The sequence below is a fragment of the Rutidosis leptorrhynchoides genome, chromosome 10 (assembly GCF_046630445.1).
Source record: "Rutidosis leptorrhynchoides isolate AG116_Rl617_1_P2 chromosome 10, CSIRO_AGI_Rlap_v1, whole genome shotgun sequence".
Classification (NCBI taxonomy): Eukaryota; Viridiplantae; Streptophyta; class Magnoliopsida; order Asterales; family Asteraceae; genus Rutidosis; species Rutidosis leptorrhynchoides.
Genome location: NC_092342.1, coordinates 239662972 through 239669398, shown reverse-complemented (window position 1 = coordinate 239669398; position 6427 = coordinate 239662972). Strand labels below are relative to the sequence as shown.

The 6427-nt window shown below is 32.3% G+C and overlaps 1 non-coding gene across 1 annotated transcript; it reads left to right on the top strand.

The window, feature by feature from the left end:
• The first annotated feature begins 1828 nt into the window (after positions 1-1828).
• On the top strand, positions 1829-1935 carry LOC139873769 (small nucleolar RNA R71). The gene has a single exon (XR_011767491.1). It is a non-coding gene; the product is annotated as a small nucleolar RNA R71 (small nucleolar RNA).
• Positions 1936-6427: the final 4492 nt, after the last annotated feature.

Genomic DNA, 6427 nt, shown 5'->3' with positions numbered 1-6427 from the left:
TTCCACTTTTAGCATTTGAATTTCTTCTGTTGTTGGTTCATATCCATTAGCCATAAGTGTAGCTAACATTTCAGTTTCATTAATTGGTTCAGTTCCTTCTCCTAACGAACATTCTCCGGTTCCTTGTAATTTTGGAAATTCTTCTAACAATTCTGCATGTGAATCTATAGTTTGAATATAATAACATGTATCATCTGCATATTGCAGTTGTTGCATGGCTCTATCAACAGAAAAGGTAACACTCTCGTCCTCTATACTTAGGGTCAGTTTCTTACCAAACACGTCTATTATTGCTTTAGCCGTGTTTAAGAATGGTCTTCCTAATATGAGAGGAACTCGAGAATCTTCTTCCATGTCCAGAATAACAAAATATACTGGAAATACTAAAGTACCAACTTTAACTAGCATGTTCTCCATTATCCCTCTAGGATATTTTACTGATCGATCGGCTAGTTGTATGCTTATTCGTGTTGGTTTCAATTCTCCAAGGTCTAGTTTAGCGTATAGTGAATACGGCATTAGATTTATACTAGCACCTAAGTCTGCCAATACTTCTATTGAACTAAGACTACCCAGAAAACATGGAATTGTGAAACTTGCTGGATCTGATAATTTTTCTGGTATCTTATTCAATAGCACTGCAGAACAATTAGCATTCATAGTAACAACCGAGAGTTCTTCCATTTTCTTTCTATTTGTGATTAGATCTTTCAGAAATTTAGCATATCTAGGCATTCCTGAAATCACATCAATGAAAGGAAGATTAACATTTATTTGTTTAAACATATCCAAGAATTTGGATTGCTCGGCTTCAGGCCTTTCTTTTCTCATTTTACTTGGGTAAGGAAGTGGTGATTGGTATGGTTTAACATAAGGTTTAGTCTTAACTGTGTTATCTTTATTAACCTTTTCAACTACCGGTTCTGTTTCCTTATCTTGCTCAGGTTGTGGTTCTTGTGGAGTAGGAATAGAGTCATCAAAAATTACAGGTATTTTAGGTGGTTTAAGTGTAATACCACTTCTTGTGGTGATGGCTTTAACTGTTTCATTCCGGGGGTTAGCATTTGTATCACTAGGTAGTCTTCCCGATTTTCTTTCACCTATTAACCTTGCTAGGTTGCTCACTTCTTGTTTCAGATTTTGAATAGAAGCTTGTTGATTTCTAAATGCTTGATCATTTTGTCCATTGGTTTGTTTCTGAGATGTGAAAAACTGCGTTTGAGATTCAACTAGCTTTGACATCATATCTTCTAAATTTGGCTTTTTATCATCAGTTTGTGGTGGTTTATTTTGAAAAATAGGTCTTTGTTGATTGTAAGTATTATTAGATACTTGTTGATTGCTAGGACCTTGTTGGTTGTTGTATGGAACATTTCGGTTATAATTCTAATTTTGATTGTAGATTGGTCTTGGCGGTTGATAATTATTCTGATAATTATTTCCAGGCCTTTGGATCATGTATGAAACATTCTCTCTTTGTTCCATTGTTTGTTCAATACTGAGACAATCTTTTGTTAAATGTGGTCCTCCACACTGCTCACAACTAATTCGTATTGAGTTTATCTTTTCCATTCGTCTCTTGACAGCATCTATCTTTGCTGAAATGGAATCCAAGTCATGGCTAAAATCAGCTCTAGCCGCTTTAGATGATCTAACGATATCTTTTTCTTGGTGCCACTCATGTGAGTGGGAAGCAGAGTTATCAATAATTTTGTAAGTGTTAGTTGCGGTTTTCTTCATAATGGAACCACCAGCTGCTATAACGATGTCTTTTCGTGTAGTGATGTCACATCCTTGGTAGAATATTTGTACTATTTGATAAGTGTCTAAACCATGTTGCGGACATCCTCTCAATAATTTTTCAAATCTTGTCCATGCCTCATATAGAGTTTCATTTGGCTTTTGCGTGAACGTAACAATTTCTCCTTGAAGTCTTACGGCTTTAGATGCAGGAAAGAATTGTTTAAGAAATTTTTCAACTAAAACATCCCATGTATCAATCGCCCCTTCAGGTAACGATTCTAACTAATCTTTGGCTTCTCCCTTTAAAGTCCAGGGAAATAACATGAGATATATCTGTTAATCCTCTACTTCTCCTATTTTGAATAAAGTACAAATCCTATTAAAGGTACGAAGATGTTCATTTGGATCTTCCTTCGGCGCACCACTAAATTGGCATTGATTAGTTACCATGTGTAAGATTTGTCCTTTGATTTCATAATCTGGCGCATTAATGTCAGGTTGAGTAATTGCGTGACCTTGGCCAGTGCCTTTAGCTCGCATTCGGTCTTCCATACTTAGAAGTTCCAGATTTTCCATGATTAAATTTGTTGAATCTGAATCACTAGAGGATTCTGATTTAATGGGTTGTTCCTCGACAATCTCTGTTTGAATGATTGGTGGTTCCGGAGGAAAGATTAATGGTTCTGGATCTCTGAATTGACCCTGAATATCCTCCGGATTCTCAATTGTGAGGTCGAGTTCAAAAAATGGATTATCGGAAATTTGAATTGGAGTACTTGGTCGACTAGATGACGATTCTAAAGAAAAATCAACGGCGACAATATTGGCTAGATGTCTTGATCGAGTTACAGGTGGTGAACGTACGAAAGGTGTTGAACGTTTTGCTCGGTGCATTCACTGAATATCCTATTAGTTATAAAAGATAAAAATTATATTAGTTATCAAATTAATAGACTTTTCTGATTTTGAACACGTTTCGAATAGCCAATATATGCAGCAGGTAGCCAGGACCCTTTAAATCGGAAGCCTACAACTCGCCACTAACAAATCCAACTATTACTACGAACCAGAAAATTTTGGATGTCTATCAATTTAACCGCTTAAAATAATTTTTCGTTGAAGTTTAAAGAAATTTTAGAGAAGAAATAGAAAATATTCTAAGTCCTAAAAACTAGAGCGTCGATGAAAAAGAAAAAGTGCGTCGAAAAACGTCGAAAAATAAAAGGTCAAAAAATAATAAAAAGAACGTAGCGCGTTGAAACTTAAAAGTCTAAAAACTAAGAATTAAAAGTTGCGTCTAAAGGTATTAAAGCTTAAAAGGAATACTATATCTAAAACGGTAATAACTTAAAAAGTACTAAAATTTAAAAACGGCGTCGCAAAATTCTAAAGCACCTAAATCTTAATCTTAAAGAAAAAGCACTTAAGGGATTTTACGGCAAAGCTTAAAAATCTAGAAATAAAAATAAATATGGCAAAAACTATGACTTAAAACTAAATACGAACGAAAAATACAAATATTACGCTAAAACAAATAAAAAGACATAAATATAAAAAAAAACTTAAAGTTGTAAAAAGTACAATTTTTATAAAAATATTATTTTTATATTATTTTTATATTATTTATTATATAAAAGTATCAATTTTATATTTAATAAAACTAATTAAAACTTAAATTACAAATTAAAACTAAAAACTAAATTAATTAATTAAATAAATAACCCTAATTAGGGTTTATAATAATAATAATAATTAATATTCCGTAATTAATGCTGAAATAGGTCAAACTGTGGCGTGTCAGATCAGGCCATGAGATCGCATGGTCTTTGCTTTATAAATCCATGCGGTCGCATGGAGTAGGGTTTCGGGCCAGGTGTTTGAAATGTCCCGTTCATATTGATTATAAACGTTCCATATTAATTGATTTCGTTGCGAGATTTTGACCTCTATATGAGACGTTTTTCAAATACTGCATTCATTTTTAAAATAACCATAACCTTTATTTTATCAATAAAGGTTTCAAAAGCATTATGTAGATTATCAAATAATGATAATCTAAAATATACTGTTTACACACGACCATTACATAATGGTTTACAATAGAAATATATTACATCGACATATGTTTCTTAAATGCAGTTTTTACACAATATCATACAAACATGGACTCCAAATCTTGTCTTTATTTTAGTATGAAACAGCGGAAGCTCTTAGTATTCACCTGAGAATAAACATGCTTTAAACGTCAACAAAAATGTTGGTGAGTTATAGGTTTAACCTATATATATATATCAAATCGTAACAATAGACCACAAGATTTCATATTTCAATACGCATCCCATACATAGAGATAAAAATCATTCATATGGTGAACACCTGGTAACCGACATTAACAAGATGCATATATAAGAATATCCCCATCATTCCGGGACACCCTTCGGATATGATATAAATTTCGAAGTACTAAAGCATCCTGTACTTTGGATGGGGTTTGTTAGGCCCAATAGATCTATCTTTAGGATTCGCGTCAATTAGGGTGTCTGTTCTCTAATTCTTAGATTACCGGAATTAATAAAAAGGGGCATATTCGATTTCAATAATTCAACCATAGAATGTAGTTTCACGTACTTGTGTCTATTTTGTAAATCATTTATAAAACCTGCATGTATTCTCATCTCAAAAATATTAGATTTTAAAAGTGGGACTATAACTCACTTTCACAGATTTTTACTTCGTCGGGAAGTAAGACTTGGCCACTGGTCGATTCACGAACCTATAACAAATATGTACATATATATCAAAGTATATTCAAAATATAATTACAACACTTTTAATACATTTTGATGTTTTAAGTTTATTAAGTCAGCTGTCCTCGTTAGTAACCTACAACTAGTTGTCCAACGTTAGATGTACAGAAAAAAATTGATATATATTATCTTGAATCAATCCACGACCCAGTGTATACACGTCTCAGACTAGATCACAACTCAAAGTATATATATTTTTGGAATCAACCTCAACCCTGTATAGCTAACTCCCACATTACTGCATATAGAGTGTCTATGGTTGTTCCAAATAATATATACACATGGGTCGATATGATATGTCAAAACATTTGCATACGTGTCTATGGTATCCCAAGATTACATAATATATTAGAATACATGTATAATACAATATAAGTTAGCTAGGATATGATTAATATAGATTTGTTACCAATTTTCACGTTACTACAACAACAAAAATTATTCAATCTTGTATTACCCATAACTTCTTCATTTTAAATCCGTTTTGAGTGAATCAAATTGCTATGGTTTCATATTGAACTCTATTTTATGAATCTAAACAAAAAAAGTATAGGTTTATAGTCAGAAATATAAGTTACAAGTCATTTTTGTAAAGGTAGTCATTTCAGTCGAAAGAACGACGTCTAGATGACCATTTTAGAAAACATACTTCCACTTTGAGTTTAATCATGATTTTTGGATATAGTTTCATGTTCATACCAAAAATCATTTTCCCAGAAGAACAACTTTTAAATCAAAGTTTATCATAGTTTTTAATTAACTAACCCAAAACAGCCCGCGGTGTTACTACGACGGCGTATGTCCGGTTTTACAGTGTTATTCGTGTTTCCAGGTTTTAAATCATTAAGTTAGCATATCATATAGATATAGAACATGTGTTTAGTTGATTTTAAAAGTCAAGTTAGAAGGATTAACTTTTGTTTGCGAACAAGTTTAGAATTAACTAAACTATGTTCTAGTGATTACAAGTTTAAACCTTCGAATAAGATAGCTTTATATGTATGAATCGAATGATGTTATGAACATCATTACTACCTCAAGTTTTCTGGATAAAGCTACTGGAAATGAGAAAAATGGATCTAGCTTCAAAGGATCCTTGGATGGCTTGAAAGTTCTTGAAGCAGAATCATGACACGAAAACAAGTTCAAGTAAGATTTCCACTCGAAATAAGATTGTTATAGTTATAGAAATTGAATCAAAGTTTGAATATGAGTATTACCTTGTATTAGAAAGATATCTTACTGTAAATAATAAAGATTTCTTGAGGTTGGATGATCACTCTACAAGATTGGAAGTAAGCTAGCTAACTTGGAAGTATTCTTGATTTTATGAAACTAGAACTTGTAGAATTTATGAAGAACACTTAGAACTTGAAGATAGAACTTGAGAGAGATCAATTAGATGAAGAAAATTGAAGAATTAAAGTGTTTGTAGGTGTTTTTGGTCGTTGGTGTATGGATTAGATATAAAGGATATGTAATTTTGTTTTCATGTAAATAAGTCATGAATGATTACTCATATTTTTGTAATTTTATGAGATATTTCATGCTAGTTGCCAAATGATGGTTTATACATGTGTTAGGTGACTCACATGGGCTGCTAAGAGCTGATCATTGAAGTGTATATACCAATAGTACATACATATAAAAGCTGTGTATTGTACGAGTACGAATACAGGTGCATACGAGTAGAATTGTTGATGAAACTGAACGAGGATGTAATTGTAAGCATTTTTGTTAAGTAGAAGTATTTTGATAAGTGTCTTAAAGTCTTTCAAAAGTGTATGAATACATATTAAAACACTACATGTATATACATTTTAACTGAGTCGTTAAGTCATCGTTAGTCGTTACATGTAAGTGTTGTTTTGAAACCT